The sequence below is a fragment of the Agelaius phoeniceus genome, chromosome 1 (assembly GCF_051311805.1).
Source record: "Agelaius phoeniceus isolate bAgePho1 chromosome 1, bAgePho1.hap1, whole genome shotgun sequence".
In the NCBI taxonomy this organism is placed as follows: domain Eukaryota; kingdom Metazoa; phylum Chordata; class Aves; order Passeriformes; family Icteridae; genus Agelaius; species Agelaius phoeniceus.
The window spans coordinates 30,941,643-30,963,010 of NC_135265.1; the positions used below are offsets into that span (position 1 = coordinate 30,941,643).

Genomic DNA, 21,368 nt, shown 5'->3' on the forward strand with positions numbered 1-21,368 from the left:
GTCCAAGGGTTTTTCTGTTCATCTTGATTGGTTTAACTTTTTGTGAAATGATGATTTATGAACTTTATTGGAAAGGGATATAGCTGAATATCATCTTAATTTTTAATGGTCACACAGTACAGAACATCCTAGATGTTCCCTTTCAGTATCAAAGTGAAAGAATTGCTCACCACTTTATGTGTCTTGGGTACTGCTTGATGAGCTGTTATACCTCAGGGCCTTTTTAATACCTAAGTGAAAGCATGGAATTTCCAAAATCTATTTCTCCACAGTATTAACCATACTAAAATATGTGTCAAATGGTTTACTGAATGTTACAGTGTTTTATGTATATTAGTTTTCAATATTTTCAGTGTTTCTGTTTGACTGGGGGAAAAAAAGAGAAAAAATGTTTATGTTTTTTCTCCTAGTGCTTTCACTAGGCACTATGTAAAGTAAGGAAACATGGAGGAGACAATTCTTCTTTTTTAGTATGGTTTCCAGAAGTGTTTGTGGCCCTCCCAAAAAATGACCATTCTAATGATCTGTGTGATAAATATGCAAGTTTTTTCCATTCAAAAATCCAGTAATTATTGCAAATGAAAGTATATTTGAAGGGCATTGTAGCCTTCAAAGTCAGCAGACACCAGTTCACAATGTGGCAGAGATGAAGCTTCAAGGATGATGTGTGTCTCTTTTTAGGGATAAAGTCTTTTAAAGATTTCAGCAACCCCATCTCAAGTTTTATAAATTAAGCTTATAATGCAGGCACAGCACATTCTTTTGTCATCCCCATGACTTTCAGTAAATGTTTGTAATAACTCAGAAAGACAGTGATAACATAGGGAATGCTACATTTGAATGAAGAACTGCACATATTCACTCCAGCAAGTCAGTCAAGCCTATAAATCATTTTTTGGTCTGTAGGATTAGAAGTAGATAATGAAGAAATGGAACAGCATGAGTAGATATAGCAAAAGCAAGATAAAGACTGTTGAATATAACTACAATGCACCACCACTTTATTATATTTGTTAGCACTGAGTGGAAATAAGTGGGGCAAGCACAACAGTATCCAAACACGAAGGTGTCTCAGAGATGCCTGTTGTTTTCCAATATAAATTCTGGAGTTCCCAATATAGCATTAGAATAGTGACTAGTCTTTTGAAACCTAATTATAATGCTGATGCTTCCTTTGAGTAGACAGAGGGCAAGAGTATATAATGAAACAAAAGTTATGGATCAGTTTGAAGTGTATTGATCTGTCAAGGAAGCCGTGCTGTGTGATTTCATTAGCCAGTCTGGACTTGGATCTGTCACATGGCACTCCATGACTTAACAGCCAGCAATACCACTGAAACTGACTCCCAAACTAAAACACAAACCAAAACAAACTAATGAGATTCCTCTCCAAGTTGAAACATACTCAGACACAGTTCTATTTCTAGTTTTGAGAAGTGAGATTTATTTTGAGGGTCACAAAAACAACTGCTTCCCACACTTGAGTTTTAATCTGTTTTATTCCTTGAGCAATAATAAATGACATTCAGGCCCAAATTCCAAACCTCTGTTTTTAGCAGCTTTACCTTTTTTCTAGCTTAACTAGCTCTTCATCAGTCTTGGAAACAACAATTTGAAACATTTGTTTCAGAAAAGCACATCTGAAAGTGATACAATCTAGAAAGAATAAATACTATCAATCTCAAAAAGCAATTAAAATGCAGCATGAAACTTCCAAAGACTTGAGGTAGAAGACTTTTTTTTTTTTTTGAGTGCTTAGATATCCAAGAACTAAACTCCTAATCTTTCCCATCTTTCCCTGGAAGGGGAGAAATAAAAGGCGACATTTTCTTTCCTGAGTAATAAAGAGATCTATCAAAAAACTTAGATTAGAAATAAACGTGGCTAAGAGAGATTCCATTGACCAAAGTGTCATATGCTGTATAAAGCTGATTTAGGAAAAGAGAATTCTGGAGACTCTTGATCGCTACCAGAGACTGAGTGTGCGTTCAGAAAGGTGGGCATCCTCTAGTTGAAGATACTAAGAAATACAGAGACTGATAAGAAGACTATGAGAGGAAGGGAGCACTAGAGAAACGCGCAATCATCCCGGGCTGTGACAGCCCAGGGGATCAGAATCACATTCACAGCCTGTGCCACCTCTTTTCTCCCTGTGCCGCCGAAAGCCGGGACGCGGTGGAAGCAGCGCGGTGCGGTCTCAGACGCGCGTCCCCGCTCCGCCCCTGCGGGCCCCGCTGCCCCAGCGCCGTCCCTGGGCTGGCGGGGCGGGCAGGTGTGCCCTGCCCCGAGGGCTGGCAGGGGCCACCAGCGGCAAGGGTGCCGTGCAATAACCCAGGGCTCCGCCGCCAGCCGGTCCCTCGGCGGGCCGGGCCCCGCAGCCCCGGAGCTCCGAGCCCGGAGCGCCGCCCGGGGCTCGCTCTGCCCCGAGCCCGCCCGGCGCTGTCGGCACTGCGAGGCCCGGCCCGCTCGGCCCCCAGCGGCCGCGGCGGGGAGCGCTGCAGCCCGGCCGCCTCCCCGCCTCCCCCCGCGCCGCGCCGAGCCGAGCCAGCCGCTATTTTTAGCAAATCCTCCCCGCGTCGCCACGGGCGGCGATCGCAGCGCGCAGCCCCGCGCCAGCTGCCGCCGCCGCCCCGCCCGCCCGCCCGCCGCGCACGGCACAGGCTCGCCCCGCCGGCGCGATGGCCACCTAATCGCGTCCTCATCGCCACCTAATCGCCTCCTCATCGCCACCTAATCGCCTCCTCACCGCCACCTAATCGCCGCCGCTGCCGCCGCAACTTTTCCTCCCCGCGCCGCGCCGCTCCTTCCCCCGTGGATCCGGTGGAAGATGGCAGTTGGGGGAAGCGCTGGAAGTTGCAGCCCGCGAGCGAAGAGATAAGGCGGAGGAGCGGGAAGGTGAGTGGCACCGGCCGGCTGCCCCTCCGCTCCGCTCCGCTCCGTCCCGCCAGGCTGCGGCGGGCAGCGAGTGCGGGGCCGGCCGGTCCCGCCGCCCGGACGTTGTCCTCGACCTGCCGGGGCGGTATTTTTGGGACCTTCGGGGAGGTTTCGGGAAGTTGCACCGTGTAAGGGCTGGCAAGGTGGCGGGGGAGGGAGGACACCGACGCCCCTGGCAAGTTTTACTTGGCGGGAGGGTGAGTGGAAGAGCAGCTCCCCGGGCGCTTACCCTGCCAGGCGGGTGGTGCGTTTCGGGGTCCGGGGGATCCTCTGCCACCCCCATATCCTGCGGGGCCGTGGCAGAGTCGGGATGCCGGCCGGAGAACGGCTGCTGGAGCTCAGCGGGCGGTGCCAGCTCCCGGCTGGGACCGCGGAGCTCCGGAGGGCGCCGGGGGAGCTGCCCCGGGCGGCCGAACAGGTGGGCGACGCCGGGGTGCGCCCTCCTCGGGCACCGCCGCCCGGCCGGTGTCGGAGTGCCCGAAGCAGGCGGCAGGCGGAGGGCGGGTGCGTCCCGTCCCGTTCCCGTCCCCGTCCCCGTCCCGTCCCCGTCCCGTCCCGTTCCCGTCCCGTCCCGTCCCGTCCCGTCCCGTTCCCGTGCCGGGTGGGTGGCCAGAATTTTGTATAGTTGTATTTACGGTGCCAAAGCGGTGTGTGCATCCCGGCCGGCAGCTTCCCGGTTGGCAGCGCAGGGCGTGAGGAAGTAGTTTCCAGCAAAGGTACAGTTGTTTTGACTCATCTAAAATGTCTGAGTTTTGATATGAAATGGAACATAATAGCAATCAGTAATCATTCATGCTTATCACTCCTATAGAAAAAAACCAAAACCGGATATTACTCGTAATGCACAAAATGCATATTCATCTTTTAATATCTACCCCGAGCCCACAGCAGTTTATATTTTTAAGTGCTCTGATGAGGTCTAAAGCCACTGTTAAACAACATGGGAATTTAAGTGTAGACAAATATCTAAAACAAGCCAATCTTTGAAGAAGTGGTGAGGTGGATTGTGGAGACCTTTTGACATATGAAAATGCATGAATGTGCGTTTTTGATGCAAAAGTTGTTGAGATTTTCTGTCACAAACAGCACAGAACAAGTGCTGACACAGAAACTGAGGAATTTTAAATATTTGTCTTTCAACATTGTCAGCTTTAATTCCTTGACATTTTGTTTTCTGTGACAGAAGAATAGTTTTGTGACAGTTATTCAGGATTTAATTTGCAAGCTCACAAAGGCCTGTAGCTGTGATGACAACTCATGAACAAAAAAAGGAAGGTATTTCACATTTAGGTTTTTCAAATGTCCTGTCCTACTCAAATGTTTTGTCCTGCTCCTATCTTCTCTCCCCACGCACCTAGCTCTGCAACAGCATCTCTGTATCTTTTGAAGTTATTTCTTAGTGTCTCTAAATTTTCTCTCATGTCCAATACATTTCTGTATCAGTGGTCCCAGCTCATATGTGTTTTGTACCAGGAACACCTACTTTGTTCAGAAAGAGATGCCAGCTTGTTCTCTGTCATAACACCAGAGCAGTCTTGGAAGGCAATTTCATCCCTTCATACACTTAAGTTGCATTGATATTTGTGTAAAATAGCTATGCCTCAACTGTATAGAAGTTTCTACCATGAATGATGCAAATAATATACTATTTTAAGGCCTCTTTTTCATTGTCATGACAAAGATGTGATCCAAAACACTGGAAATAAACATGTCATGGCTCCAGAGAAAAGCTGCAGTCAGTCATGTTTGTGTACCACTGGTGCAAGTTTCTTCATATAAATATTGAAATAGCTGTCTTTTTAACAAAAATGTAATTGTCAGTTCAGAATTCCAAAAAAGAGAAAAACATGCCATTTTACTTCTTGGTGACCAACTTGATGCAAACACAGCATCATAGTTAAGCCTGTCCAAAGCACTGGTCTCAGTGTCAAATTCCTCTGTAAGTCTGTGTAAATGTGTAATACACGCAAATGTTTTGAATCTGACTATAAAATGTTAGTTTTGAAAACACTAGTGTTTGGTTTTCCATTAAATTGCTTTTCCACAAATGAAGCTTGGTCTACATGACTAAATGGGAACAGTAATTTGTAAGCTGCTGTGTATCTTCAGTTCACCAGCATCTTCCTGCTCCCAGAGCAGCTTAAAAACAAAAGTGAAATAGTGTCTTCACTGCTGGAAGTCAGTACATGCTTCATTTAGAGCAGTTGTTCCTATTAGAATTTATTTATGTGGAAAAAAAAAAGATAATACTATAATTAAGTGACACATGTATTTTGTAATTTTGTGATAAAAATAACATTAAAAAGAGATTCAGTTATAAAAATGATACACTTTCTAAAAAGCATGTAAGCTGGAAAATAACTTTCAGTTCTTTATCTCACTACCTAAAATAGCCCCATAGGACTTGCTGTTAGAAATATTACTTGCATACTGAAAATATGTATCAAATTAAAGTTTCCCTGTCCTGAAAATTGTATGAATCCTGGTATGAATTGCATGAATACTGATGGTACCTAAATCTAGTTGCAGCAGTTAGTTTCTTAGTATTCAGCTAATGGTTAGTAGGCAAAATGTAGCTTTGAAAGTAATCAAAACCTGTTGTGAATGAACAACTATACCAATGAAAAATGGCAAAAGACTTGGGATGTAGTCTAATAATCTCCAAATTGGTAAATTAAGCACATATTTACCAGAGTGTTTGTAATATTGTTGGTTTATATTCACCAGTATTCAGACTAGCTAATTTAAAGCTACTTAGGGTATGTGTGTTGAAACTTCAATAGAAAGTATTGTGGCTTGCAGCATACTCATAGTTGAACCATTTAGCTGAGAGAGCTTAGTGCATCACAGGAGTGAGGCTTTTTCCCTTTTACAAAAGACTTCTGGGTCAGATTTGTTGAGGATTGTATGCCGTGTCCTATAAGCATGCTGTTTACATGAACTTTCCATATGAATTCAAATTAAAGGAATGACTATTCATCAGTTTTCCAGTCTCCTCAAAAGTAAGAAAATGTTCTTTAAGTTGCCACAATTAAGTAGAAGGTACATAATGCATCTGTTGAGTTAAATTAAAGATAGATCTCATGTAAAGACTGAACGTTAGGCTATTCTATGATAAAACATATTTTTCATGCTTCAAAGCTTCAGTAATGATTTCCAGATAAATAGGCAGAGAATGTTGCATTGCTGAATCACTTAATGTTATATTGTTTGTTGAAACTGATAGATGAGTAAGGCAATTTAGAGCTAACATCACTTCATGAAATCACCTTTCATTTTCTCCTTTTGGTTTTGAGTTTTTAAATTAGGATGATCATACACAACCAAAGAATTTTTTCCTTACTCAATGGAACTTGTAATGAATGTGCTATGTTGTGAACATCAGTGTGTGCTGGGTAAGGCTGTGCTAGTGTTGAATATATTGTTACAACTTTAATAACAAATTCAAAGTTTATTTGTGCTGCTAATCTATAGATTCATCTTCAAGCAGCTAAAAAACTTACAGTGAAATAGTGCTTAACTACTGCTCAAAACTAATGTTTCAATACTTTGAGGCCAGCTTAGACCTTTCCTGTGAGGATATACCCGCACTTCTCCGTACTTCTCCATTTTTGTACAATATATAGTTGTATGACTTTCTACCAAAGAGGTTTGTCAATGCAAAAAGTTAACATGAGGTCAAAGAAAGATTTAGACAAATTCCTAGATAAAAAAGAAAAGAAGAAAAAAAACTACCAAAGGCTAGAAAGCAGAGATATAATGCTTCTGAATCAGAATGTCCCTAACCAGCAAATATTTTGGAGGCTTCAGAATATTTCAAGAAAGTACCATTCACATGGTTGCATTGCATTTCCTCACTTTTCCTTATCATTTGCTGTTGGGTATCTGGGTGGACAAGGTGATATGCAATTTAGACATTCCTTTATAGGGAAAAGTGATTGAAAACATTTGGTTACACAACATTCAAGCAGATGTTTACTTGAATTAATTAGCATTAACTCAATGTACGATGTTGATTATGAGATGGAAAAGTAATAGGAAGCAAATATTTGTTCTTATTTTCCAGTAATTTATTGTTAATGGTATTTTTCAATATCATGTTAACATTGGTCATTCACAAATCATGATACATTGTTGAAGTTTGTTTATGATATGTAGCAACTATAAGGATAGTTTGTTTTAAATCTATTGCATAACTGTAAACTATGTTTATTTAAGAAAATGAAATGCTTTTCACTGAAGGGAGCTCAGAAGTGCCAGTAAGAAGATGTTTCCTTACAGTATGTCTTTTATTTGTCCTCAGTTCCTCAGTTTTGGAGTTGAAGATGATGGATTCTATATCTCTTCATTTGCTTTCTGCCCTGAGATGCTCAGTCTTTTAGCTCATTTCTGTTCGAGGTACAGAGTGCTCCTTCTCTAGAATGGATGATTGTCACCCTTGGGGTTTTATTCTGACTTGAGTCTGGTTTTCTAACTTAGTCTGAGCCTCTACTGTCCTGTTCACTGAGTCCAGATTTTGTTTCTATGCTCTATGAACCTGCAAGAGAGGTGAAGACCTGGTCTAAAGAGTATTTTGGAAAGGTGATGTCCAGTGCACAGGAGAAATTGGCAGTCCTGAAGGATGCCAATCTTGTGTGCATACAAGATACGTGAACACTTGAGCCTGAGCCTGTTCATAAAGGAAGTGGTGCTACACAGTGCCTTTGGTGCCTCAACCTTTTACAGTGCCAAGGACAGGGAGGCAAACACTGCTCCACAAGCTTTGGTGAAAGGTGACACAGCTGCAATGGAAAGGCAGCTGCAGATGGCAGCTGCACGTAGTAACTATTTGTTGCATAAAATGTGTAAATTATTCATTTGTTTCATAGATAGATAGCTCTTCAGTTGTCCATATATAGGTTAAAACTAAAGGAATGTGTGGACAATATAAAATATGTCCAGTTGCCATTCCAATCTTTTGTGTTTCCCCTTTTGGCAGCCAATAAAATCAACACTGATTAAAAAGTTGTACTATTAGTTAAGCACATTTTTGATATTTCATTTGGAGTTGAACCTGTTTTACTTGGGATATAAATAATTACTCTACGTATTACAAATTGAAAGATCAGTGAGTTGCAATGGAAAATGATTTTCAATACCTGAAACACATCATAGTCCTCTAATGTGGTTTAGGTTTCTCTCCTGAATTCCATTATTAGCACCAGGGATTTAGCTGGAGGTTGCCATAGGATTCTTTTTGGCCTCAGTGTACTCAGTTTTCCCTCCATAAGAATCAGAGCAATTAGGAAGCAGCAAGGCACTGAAGTTGAATCTCACCCACAGTTACAGAGTAAAGACATTGTCAAGATGCTATCCTGTGGCAATCAGGACCACAGCCTACAAGAGTGAATAGTTCAGGGGGGGAATCCAAGCCAAGGTATGAATCAGAGAAAGGTATTTTCAATTGTAAATTACGTTTGTAGGTTTAATTTATGGGTACCCACTGCAGTACCAGCCTAGCAGTCCCTTCCTCTTGCATGTGTACATTCCATGCTTGAAGGTGGACAGTCTGCACTGAACACCAAGTACTGTTGAGCAGAGTGTAACAAAGAAAAGATAAGTAGAATCTTTAAGGGGTGATAACTCTCATATTTCAAACATTAGTCTCTTATGAAGACTGTGAATGAAGAAACCACCTAAGAGAATATTTAACTGCTCTCAGTATATCCAGGTTGCTTACTCAGAGTCTCTTGGAAGACTGTGAAGTGTTTATATTTGTTCTCTGCCATGACATACACCTTGTCTTCCACTCCATCTGGCTATATGCTTTCACCCCCCTCCAAAAAAAGAAATTCTGTTATGAAAATGTAGTTAGGTATTGCTATCTTTTGAACAGTTGGGGCAAGAGTTCAAGGCTTCCTTTTGACTGAAAAGTGAAGTTAGTAAGTGGATTTTTTTGGTGCAGAGGCCTTTTTCAGAAGCTAGTGAAAAAAGGGACACGTTTAATGTTATTAATGGGCATGTAACCCTAGGTTTTTGTAGCATTTTAGTGAGATACATGTGACTGGATCAGTATCAGCCTATTAATGCGATGAGATTTCCTTTAGGACTTCTGAGAGCTGATCAACCATCCTTCTTCCTTGTGCTAATGCATGTCATTTATACTGATCCAGATTATGAAGAAAATGCAGATTTCAAAAGAAGGTGAAAGGAAATGACATCTTCTAAAAATTTGCTGAGGGTGACACTAATATTAACAGTACTAGGACCTTGATTGAAGAGGTCAAGGATTTTACTTGTCCGTGAGGAGTTTTGCAATTGATTGTAATGAGATCAGGATGTCACCTTTGCAAGTGAAATTTTCACCTCTTTGATGGGCTGGTTGTTGTTTGCTGTTGAAACAGATCAGATTAAGAGGAGAACTTGTGAAAGCCCTGTTCAAGGTTAAGATCTACTGAAGACATGCATGGAAGTCTGTAGTACATTCATTTCCTTCCCAGCCAGAGCAGAAATGGCATGGAGCATGGAATCTGGGACTGGAGCTAGCAGCAGTGGATTGTTCTTTGATTCATTAGCACAAACCATAGGAGCTGATTCAATTTAGACAGGCAGTCAGAGAGGTGGGGGAGCTAGAAAAGCATATAAAAGATAATTCCTGATTATTCTTTGCTGCCATCTTTTCCAAATTACCTTTAAATAAATTTAGCAGATTTTGGCATGCACTCTGGGTACATTTTCCCTACATCAAACTGTCTGCATGCTTCTATTCCCTCCATCACTAGTTTTCCTTAGTGATGCCTAAATATAAGTTTGTAGCTTCTTCAGTGTACTCTGATTACATGCAAACAGAGCGTGCTGGTATGCGTAGGAGATTTTTCTGGGCGTCTGGCAAATGAAATCGTTTTTCTTTAGGCCACAGAGTAGCAACTGAGCTACTTCCACAATTTCACTGCAATTTTTATGGGGAGTCTGTATACAATGCCTGTGAGAAATCTGGAAGGGTTTTGTTGCATTGACTTTGTAGTGACAAATTGACTGTCATTTCTGACACAGCTTCACATGTACTTACCCTCAGAATGGTCATCCATACTTTTGAGGAGATTTGCTGGGATGTTGGCTGCCTGTGGAGTCTGTATGCATCTTTTTTCCTCACTCTTTTTATTTCTGTGGAGTGTTTGTATTGCTGTTTTTGTAAAAGAGACTGAGCTGGAGAGACAGCAGGAGACACAACTGAGAGTCTTTTTCAGCTGACATTTGGACCATAATTTAGGTTTTATGCATAGAAATGTCAGCTCTAAAGACACTTCTGTTAGATAATGAAGCAACATAATAAATCCATTATCATGTTAAGACAAAAAAGATATGGATTTTTTTCAGTGATTTCAGTCCAAGTATTTCAGGAGAGACAATTTAAAAAGGCATATTTTTTTGTATTTTAAGGCCATAAATGTAATCAAAACAAATTAAAAGTAAACCACATTTTAAAAGGTTTTGAATTCTGCTTGCTTACTCTGATTGAGCGTGATTATCTTGCATAAAACTGATTAACTATGTGATATGTAACCTAAAGTAGTTTTCTTAAAATATCATAAGGCTGTCTCATCTTTAGGTTGCCATTGCTGTATTATGTATATGGTCATTTTATATTACTCACCTCTGTGAAAAAAAAGCACTAAATAGCTTCCTGCTCCAAGTATGTTGAAATCAATATGGTGAAAATACCAACATCTGTCATTTATGGTATGTGAATGAGAAGAGTCAATTCCAGAGTGAATGGGAAATGCATAGATAGGCAAGGCCAGAACTGAGGTCTAATATATGTATCTTTTTTTTGTTCATAATTGGGTTTTAAGTCCAACCTCATAACAGGATGTGGACTACGTGCCAAGCAGACATAAAGCAAAGCAAAGACAATTATTTTTCACCCTTAAAGCAGTTACTGTACATCGGTGCAATGATCCGTCAGATTTTTGTATGCAGGCTGTTATCCTCTTGTCTAGAGACTTTTCCCAGTAATGTTGCTGCTTCAGTTAGGCAAAGGAATAATTAACTATACTGATCTTAACAGAACTGTTATTGCTGACACATAGCTAGGGAAAAAAAAGAGAAAATCTGACTTGCGTCAAGTTGAAAATGTGTTAGCTATTGGCTCAGTCTAATTATACTGAATTAAATCTAATTGCATATTGTCATCCAGGCCCCAGAATTTTAATAGTAATTGAATTCTTGTAAAGTTATAAGGGTGATTTTAAAAAATAATGTAAATTCTGTGGTACTTTCTCTGTAAAATTGAAATTTCTGGAAAAAACAAATACTGTTTAATCATTTTGGTGAGGAAGTTTTTGTCAGAAACCAGTAATTAAATATATGGGATTAACATGAATAGAAAATAAACCTCAAGGTTTTTCACCTGTTTCATTTTATTATCTATTTGTCATTTGTTATGAAAGAAGGTACTACTAACAATATTTCTGTTTTAAAGGATGACTGCTACAGCTGAATTCTCTACATTTATCCTGGTATAGAATAGTGCTGGCCATGGCACTACTAGAAGTAGAAATGTAGATACAATTTTTGTGTAGTAGATAGAAGAAACAATCCTCTCTGAATGAGGATTTCATTTGGTTTTGACCATTTTGCAGCTGGTTAATTGTTTAAAGTGAAAGTAATTCTGTAATGCATGTTGCAGTTGGTACTTGAAACCAGTTATGTTGCATTCTGCATCGGTCATTAAAAATTGTATTGATTAGACAATAAAACCAGTGCTGCTAGAAGAAATAAAGGGTAGGTTAGGCAAGAAAAAAAAATTTCAATTTGCAATAGATGAGGAGACTCTTTAGCTTAGTAACTGCAATGTTACTCAATGCTGTGGTTCTCATTTCCTAATAGTAATAAATTGGAATACTGTTATTTCAGTTACATTTCTTTTTCTTTTGTAATGCATCTGAAAATTAATAGAAGCTTTGCCTATTTTATTACAGTTCTGCAAAAAAAGAAGGAGAAATAAAAAATGCATGTGAGGATAAAGCCAGTAAAATCTTAGTGTTTTAATTGGAAGTATTTCTGGGAAGCAAGTGGAAGCTTTGGAGCTGGATATCAAGGTTAACACAGACAATTGGATTAGGCAAGTTCATCTTGGCTGATGGCAGCTGGAATCACTGTCTCTAATAGAGAATTATCACTGGAGAGCAGTGGGAAGTGAATATGTAATCAAAGAATGCTCTGTCTCCATCCTGCCTGTCATACCAACACCTTTGGTACCGTAGAAGAAAACATCCCTTTCACGTAGCTATGAGATGTATCATGAGTGAGAAAAATACTGAAAGATCTAATAAAGACAGTCTCAAAGTGAAAAATAAGAAACCCAAACAAAAAAATCACATCTTTGTTATTTGAATACCCATATGCGAACTGTGCTGGAAATGTATACAATATACAGACTTGAATAATTTATGCTTGGATAGACAATTGCATCAAATAATAGCAAAAGCCTGATTGTTTCATGCTTTTTTTGAAGGTCCACTCTATTTTGGTGCTGAGTTCCCGATTAGAAGGAATCATCTTCCATGTTCCAGTGGAAATAAATCAGTTTCAGTATTATAATAGAATTTATTCACTATTGAATGCATAATTCCTGGAACAAGAAAGCATCAACAGGAGAGCCCCCCATTCTATGTAAGGTTGTAAAATTTGCCATTTTGTTATAGAATGGGGTGTGTTTCCCTTTTTTTCTTATTACTGGCCCACAGAAGGTAATTGCAGATTTTGTGTATAAGCCTTGGGGACAGTTTGGATAACTGAATTGAATAATTGAAGAAAAGAAGCTGAAAGAAAGAAAGCACATTCAGCACTTCACTTTTTGGAACAGTGAATTAGAGAGAAGCTGTGCCCTTATAGAACCAATAAGAGAAACCTAAACTCTTCATTCCTCTCTAAAATAATTTCAATCTGCTGTTTCAGCAGCATGATTCATGCAGAAAGAATGTTTGCTTCTCAGTCAGATTCCACTAACCCACTAGTTACTGTATCCAGTGGGCATAAATTCTATTTAGGCAAAGTGGAGTACTGTGACTGTGTTTAAGACATAAAATTCTATGCATGATTGTTCATAAAGACTGGAATTCATTTTCCTGCATGGAGAAATGTTAGATGCCACTCTAAAATTATGAATCTGAGTTTGTTTGTGGGGAAATTGCTCTTGTTTGTAACACCAAGTAGGAACTTGTGTACAACTTCATACCCTCTAGATGCTCAGGCTTACATCCCAAGTTATGACAGCTTCCTGTAGGCTCATCAAGATGGCTAAATATTTTTAAGAATGCAAGGTGCTGGCTATATTGTCCAACAATCCAATTAATTTTCTACTGATTTTCTTTCTTCTTCTGTGCCCAGAGAACACAGCTGACTGTTACATTGGCCTGGGGACTATGAAGCCATGGGTAATCAAAATGATATACACAATAAGGGGACAACACTGAGCCAGTATTGATACAGTCTGTGCTGGTATGAGACCTTCCAATGCATGATGGTGCTTCCTTTCATGAGTAAGGATGTTCTTCCTTACATTTTTTCCTGTAGGGGGATAGAATAAAAGAAAATAAAGATAGTGTAGAAAGTAATCTTACCCCAGATGTGAGAAGGAGAGAGTGTGAGAAAGAATCAGTGCTCTGAGGAGCTGCCTGTGAGAAACACCAAGGAGGTATGAAACTTTTGCCATAAGGAGACAGCAGTATGGAACCCCTGCAATAAGATGACAACATTTTCCCATAGCTTTTTCCAACTCCCTGTGGCAGCCTGAGTTCCAGTCAGTCTCACAGCTCTGAGCAGAAAGTCCTTTACGAACCACAGACAGCATGGACAAGTCTTAGCTTAATTTTTTTCCTCTTGCTGGCCTGAATGATGCAGAATTTTGAATTGCAGGCCTCTTAGTTATTCAGAATCAAGAAGGGCAAAGGCAGAGGAAAAAAACCAAAAAAAACCCTTTTCTTTTCATGAGACAACTTCTGCTGTGCTTGGCACCCAAATCACAAAAACCTGCTGGATAAATGGATTCTTCCCAGTGGCAAAGCATGCACCAACCACCACTCAGCCTGCAACTTCTAGTACTTCTTGTGTAATTTTTATGGAAGTCCAGTTACAGGGCAGATGAATGTCTTTTGTAGCCAATCTTTGCTGGCAGGAAGGAGATGACAACCCCAAACCCTGAAAACAGCAAAGCTTGAGTGGCACCCTGCCATTGCTCAGCATGCAAGTGATTACTAGCTCACAGCACACAATTCTGGACCAGACAAATATAGAACTTGGAGACAATGAGAGGCATGAGTGTCTTCTCAAGTGCCTTCCATGCTTGGTGCTCCATCCTTCACCTTTTATTGATGAAGGACGCTTAAACAGCATGAGTATGTGCTCCTAGCATGGACAGTCAGCAGTTTTGGCCAGGTTCTGCCCATGTTACACATTCAAAACCAGCCTAGATTTCCTATTTAATCCTCAAGCCTCTGTTTCTCCAGGCCAATGACTTCCCACATGTGTCTGATCCTTTTCCTGCTCATGACCAGGAGAATAGGTCTAAACATTGTCTGAGGTGTTTAAAATATGGGGAAGTGAGCAGGTGTTAGGAGACAGTAGTTGTGATATTTGGCTTTTCAGAATGAAATACACAATGGATAGGAGATCTAGAGAGAAAAATAATTCAAAGTAACTTGGTAATGCTCCATCTTTGTGTTTATTCCTAGACTGAACTGAATAAGTGGCTTGAAACACTCAAGTTCCCTCTTTCACCCTGGAGTGGACACTTGAAATAAACAGTTGTGTGCTCTGTTTGTTCATTACAATGCTACTTCACTTGATAATCTGTCCCAGTCATAGTCAGGAGAGAGCTGACATAGCAGCACCAGGAGTAGGATGGCTGTGTTTGGTCTGAAATCAAGCCTGGATGTCTTGCAGTGTAAAAAGTTTTCAGTTTTTTCCTTTTTTAAGTATCTAAGCATCTACTGAGCAACAGACAACAGTTTGAATAGAGAACAAGAATGTTGGGAGAACTGGCATCTCTAGAGGTGTGCTCTAGAGGCCATGGTGCTACCTGAGCATGAGGCTTACTTACCTGTCTTGCATGGTAGAATTACAAGTCGTTATTTGTAGGGACACAGTTTTTGGTAATTGGGAGTGGGGCTGAGGCTGAGCCTCACCTCCAATGGGTACAGCTGTGAGAAGCAGAGGAAAAGTATTGAAGGCAATGAGCCAGGGAGTGCCCAGGTGCACTGACCAATCACAGAAGGGAGTAGAGGGCACACAGGTCCAATGCATCAACATGAGGGTATAAAAGACTGGGCTAAAGAGCAAGAGGGGTAGATGCTTGCAGCCTTCTGAAGTGGTATGTTGTTATCCTGTATGGGCAGATGCTTGAAGTCTTCTGATGAGGTGATATTCTGTATATCGTGGCCATCTCAACTGTGACATATGCTGCTACAATTATTTTCCTCTTACCTTGAAGCTGTGGAAAGGTTGTGTCTTCTCCTGTTGGATACAGGTGCTATGATAGATCTGAATTGTCCTAATTGTCAGGGTGTATGTAGCATGTCACATGTCATATCTTTTTATTCTGCTGAATCAGATTAAGTTACCTTTACATATATCTAGCCTAAAATTTTGATGTCTCTGAGATGATTTTCATGTAAGAGCAAGTCTGGGAGTGATGAGTGGAAAGGGACTGTTCTGACTTCCAGTGTCAACTTCCATGTTTTTACTGCTTAGTCAGGTTCTCTAGGATATATCTAAAAGAATATGTGTCCTCTAGGCAGAACATATCTATCTTTGCCCTTCAATTTCCTTCTTGCCTAACTGGCAAAAATTAGTATCTGCAGATGCAAATCTTGTCTAGTTCTCCCTTGGTATCTTAGGGGAAATCGGTGAGATCCAGGAAACTTGTTTGATGTCTCTGTGAATTTGTTTCTAGGCTGTGCCTCTGGTATGGGTCTGGAAGAAGGTCCTGAGGCAGGAAGAGGTTATCTGAAAGTAATTCTGGTGCTTCACCCAAGATGACCCTAGGATAAACTACTAAGCTTTCTGGCAGCCTCTCCATGTTCTTCATAGAAGGGGCAGGTGTTACATGAAGTGCTCACAATTTCGGAATACAGAACTTTTATAAACTTCAGTTTAGAATGTTTTCTTCTCCTGGAACACCTGACATTATTCATGATCCTGATGTATGACCATGAAATATTACTGTTAGCAAAATTATGAATTAGGAATGTGGCCTTCCAAATGTGGTCATGTATGGCTCCCAGACCTCCCCTTGCTATATAATCTGCAGTACCCAGACCTGTGCCAAGGGATTTCCTTTAGAAATGGAGTGGCTGTTTGTCTCATTTTCACACACTTCTCTTGGTAGAGGCTTGCTGAGGGATGGGGGTGAAGTATGATGGCTTGGCAATGTGGCAACAAACCTCTTAAATCTTGTTCCTTGAATGTTTTTTTTTTCTAGAAAGTTGTCTTTTAAGTGATATATATTTCTTCTCAGTTTGAATATTTGAGAAATTAGGGGATTACAAAGTATTTGACAAGTGCTATGGAAAGACTCGCATCCATGAGAACATCAGTGAAGGACCTGTTAATGTTACTTCTGCTTCTCTGTAGCTCCAAGGGGGTGGACATTGCTGTCTTGAAGAGATCATTTCTTTTCTTTGTTCAGAGTTATCATAACAGGTAATCCTTTCTCCTGTGGCATTTATCGATCCCTTCTGTCAGCTCTCATTTAGATTTGATACACCATCAAATGATACACAGGTTATGATATGAAAAATGACCACAATTTAGCCACTAAAAATGGCATAGATAAGTGACAGCACAAAGCTTTCTGAGCTTAAGTCAGACCTATGCATCTAAATAATTTAAGACTCTTCTTAACAGTTTTCTTAGTTTTATAAGAGAAGATTCACCTACAGTTGCTAGGAAATTAGCAGTAAGCATATAACCAGATTAAAAAGAAAAGTGCTGCTTTACCTCTTTCCTCCAAGTGAACTTTTAATTTTCTGGATGAATGCTTTTTCCAAAATACAACTTTTGTCTTTCAAATTCCTATAACTACTTGTTTTAGAAAGTATCTTTCTCCCAAGTAATTTCTCCTTTGTGCTGTGACCTGAGTTCTTTTACAATCTTGAAAGGATTGTAAAAGAACTCAGGTCACAGTTCCCTAGAGCAATTTCCACAGCATTTTGCCTTTATATCACAGTTGTTTCTCTGATGAGTTGTTGCACCAAGCTGGATTACTTTTTCAGAATTTGTGGCTTAAATACTCAAAGAGATTTCATGTTTCTTCTTGGGTGCTCCACAAGGCCATGAAGACTTTTTTTTTCCCTCATCATTAGTAAACCCATAGTATTTTCTGTAAAACTCTTTTGACAGCTGCAGTTTTGAATACTGCACCTTTTAAACTTGATTTATAAAATCACAGATTTGCAAAATGGTTAGGGTTGGAAGGGACCTTAAAGATCATCTGTTCCAACCCGCCTGCCATGGGCAGGGACTCCTTCCACCAGACCAGGTTACTCAGACCCCCATCCAGCCTGGCCTTGAACACTTCCTGGGTTGGGGCATCCACAACTCTGGCCAACCTGTTCCAGTGCCTCACCACCTTCACAATAAAGAGTTTCTTCCTAATATCTAATGTAAACTTATGCTCTTTCTGTTTGAATCCATTCCCTCTTGTCCTGTCACTACATGTTCTTGGGAAAAGTCCCTCTCCATCTTTCTCATAGGCTCCCTTCAGGCACTGGAAGGCCACAATTAGGTTACCCTGAAGCCTACTCTTCTCCAGGTTGAACAATCCCAATTATCCCAGCCTTTCCTTCTAGGAGATATCTTCTGATGCCTTAAGTTTTACCTTTCATATATTTCAGATTCTGTATTGCCTAGGGGTGTAGCTCTGAGCTTCATATTAAGTGTTTGTAAGCTCCTTTCACAGGGTAGGTAGACAAAACAATCCTTTTCCAGCTTGAGACCAAGGACAACCCTTACGAGCTTCAGGCCAAAAGGTATAAACAACAGGGAACCGAAGAAGAGAAAACAAGGAGGATGAGACTTCATAACCTCAAGTTATGATTGGACAATTAACTCCAATATACAAATGAACGAAAGCTTACAAAAGTGTGAGACCTTGTGACTGGTCATTCATTTTTGTGACAATTTTGGGTCCATCTTGGGTGTAGCCCTGGCCAGGCTCTTGTACTGCCCAAGGTGTGTCCTTTAAGGCCTTTTAATAGACATCTACTTTATTCTCTTAGCTCTGTCTAGTCTCTGTTCTGGGTCAGCCCCTCAAGGCATCACTTCCATCCTTCTAATCATCTTCTTGGGCCTCCTCTAGACTCATTGCAACAGATCAATGTCCTCCCCGTGCTGAGCATCCCAGAGCTGAATGCAGTTTTCCAGGTGAGATCTCATGAGAGTGGAATAAAGGGGCAGAATCACCTCCACTGACCTGTTGGTGATGCTTCTTTGGATTGATTTCACAGGCCTTTAAACTGAGCTTCCTTCTTTCTAAGATGCATGTCGTACCTGTTAAAAATCAAATTAATGTTGTTGGAAGTAACAGTCTCAATAGTAAAGTATGCCTAAAACTGTGTTCATCAAAGGCACTTTTGCTACATAAAAATTTTAAGCTGTTATTTATTAAAACATATGGTCAAAAGCACCTTGTGGAAAGGATTAAATACATTATTACAATATATACATGCAATATTTTTGAATACCATGTATTGTTTGTGTGTACAGAACTTTCTTCTCTGCCCACTTTATGTTCATGTATTTTCACATTTATTTTGAATGCTCATGTAGATGAAAGGTGTCATACACCTAGCACCAGCAAATAGTATGCAGTGAACAAGTTATAGTCAGTAACTAAATTTCTTATATACTGTGAGCTGATGTTATCAGAAATATATAGCATATAGGCATATACTCTGAAATTTGGTTCTTTAAAATTTCAATTTCATAATTTAAGATCTCAGTCCTGCTCAGCATACATTGAAGTAGCACAAAGACAAACTACAGGCTGGTGCCTTTCAAAGTACCCATGGCAGATACTGGACTTCAGCTCTCTGTAGAACTGTACCTGCCTAAATTTAAATATGCTTACCCTGCTGATTTTGATCTTTTCCTGTCAGCTTGATTATAGTGGTATTCTTTGAAGACTTACTCTGTGATTTCAGTTTATTTAACTATAAAGAGATTAAATGCATTTTCTCTAATAATCTTGGTAGAAAGTGAGTGCTCAAAGCAAAGATTGCACTGTTTGAGAATTTTATCTGTTTTTTCAAACTACAAAGACCTGTTGAAGAGAACAATGATGACACATATCTAGATGGAAAGTTCTTAGATTTACTTTTTGAATTTCAGTTTTCTTCTACGCTTTTTCTTTTAGTTTAAGTGACAAATGTGACTCATGTGAGATGAAGGAATCCTTTTAATATTCCTATGTTTTGGCAATGGTGGAAGTACAGTAGTCAATGAAAAAACCCATACATAGGGCAAAGTGAATCTTAATGTTTGGTGACAGCAATGGGCTATGTTGAAGTGAGAGAATTTTTAAAAATCAGAATAACAGATTGGCAGCTGGGAAATACATCTAAAGGGGACCATCTTAGTTGTATTATTAGCAAAGAAATAGATGGAAAGATATCTGAAAATATATTAGAGGAAAAAAAAATGTGACTATACAGATGTACTCCTTTGCCATAGATGGACATAAATTGACATTGATAATCAATGTATTATCATGGTTGAAACAGATTAGAGAAGCCCAGGTAGAAAGTGGTGCTGGATGAATGCTTGGGACACTCAACAATTTGGACACATATCAACTGTGAATGGAAATGTGCCAGTAAAGAGGAATTGGAGAAAGTCGTTAAAGCATGACCCGAGGAACAAAATTATTAAAATTAATTGATTGTGTATGACACTAAAGTTCTTTTTCATTTTGAGAAAGCAGAGCTAAAGCAGAGCTGAAGCTATAAATGCCACTTTTTCAGGATGAAGTTTTTACTCTGGCCAGAAATAATAAAATAAGAAACAGTAATAGTACATAGTTTTCATCAAAGCAGCTACTGGAGTCTGTAATGCACTTTCTTTGGCAGATGCTGACATTTAATTGTGACTTCTGTGCCCAAACAAAGGTAGCAAAAACATCTTCATTCCAAGGAAAAGGTGTCTTTCTCCGTGACAGTGCTAGCAGATATTCCTGACTTTAAAAAGGTCAAGAAATCCTATCATTTTTCTTTCTGAACATTGTGCCTAATTTCCTTGCTATATGCAGTATATAATGAAAAAAAGCCCATGTTGCTGGTATCTGAATCAGTATCAGGAGGAAAGAGAAAGATCTTCTTCCTGGGTCTTGGCGCATTGACTTTTTTTTTTTTTTTTGGGTCTGCTTCTGAAAATCTTTAATTTTTGTTAAGGTAAGAATAAAAAAAATGAACCTTTGAAAGAGATGATCATTACTGCTACTTTTTTTTATTGTCCAGCATTTGAACTGTGTCAATAAATATTAAAATGTTATTAAATGGAAGCAAAAGGACACTCCTATAGATTTCAGCAGGATTGAATTTTTATTATTACATTGATAAATATATTTGGCACTTTCCTCCTGCTGAAATGGAAATGTTTGCAATTTTGCTCTATTTCAACTTAAAAAAGGACATGAAACTCAGAGTCCTTTGATTTGCCTACTTCATGAGTTACCTTGCAGCTCTTTTTTTATTTTATTTTTTATTTTTCCCATTCCCCTTGCCCCAAGCCGATGCTTTCAAACTTACATTTATTTCTGAATAGAAGTTCTGCTTTTCTGTAAAGCATTCTAACTTTATCTTACTGCTTCTTTTCCTTGTCTCTCTATCATAGTAATTGGCTATTTTAGCTGAAGGCATGTCTTGGGGTAAAGTTCAGTTCCTTACATCATCTTCTGGCAACTTAGCAAATTCTCTTAACCTTTTCCATGTCCTATTCTGTCTCCTGTTCTGTTTCTCAGCTTCTGGGCAATTCTTTAACTGGCTATAACTGAACCTTTTTACCTGCCTCTAGGAAACTGATATTCTTCCTGGCTCTACTTAAAAAGAGGGGTTGAATGCATAGCATGACAGTTTTATAAGGCTTTGTCAGTTATGGTGAGAGAGAAGTTTCTTTTTCATTTTCCTAGGCATTAAAAAAACCCCCAAAACTTAGCAGAGTGATTAAACTGAACAGAATTCATGGGATAATGAATGTGCAATGCATGTGCTGCATAGCTGTAGCATCTGTACAGCTTTTTCTTAGCTCTGAAAAGTGAAAAGGCTGTGTGCTGTTCACTTTGATCTGGATAAGTTCACTTGTGTGCTTATGGAATTTCTTGTAACAGTGCAGACAAACAATAAACTACCGATGAGGCTTTTCTTTGCTTCACATTAGTAGCTGTTTTATCAATACTT

General features: G+C 39.8%; 1 protein-coding gene across 2 annotated transcripts in view; it reads left to right on the top strand.

Annotated features, from left to right (window-relative positions):
- Positions 1-2,570: 2,570 nt before the first annotated feature.
- The window catches only part of HDAC9 (histone deacetylase 9), a 456,042-nt gene continuing 437,244 nt past the window's right edge, over positions 2,571-21,368 (top strand). For both annotated transcript variants that reach the window (XM_077175696.1, XM_077175735.1), the window contains exon 1: positions 2,571-2,895. The gene's annotated coding sequence lies outside the window, so the exon portion shown is untranslated. The remainder of the gene's footprint in view (positions 2,896-21,368) is intronic.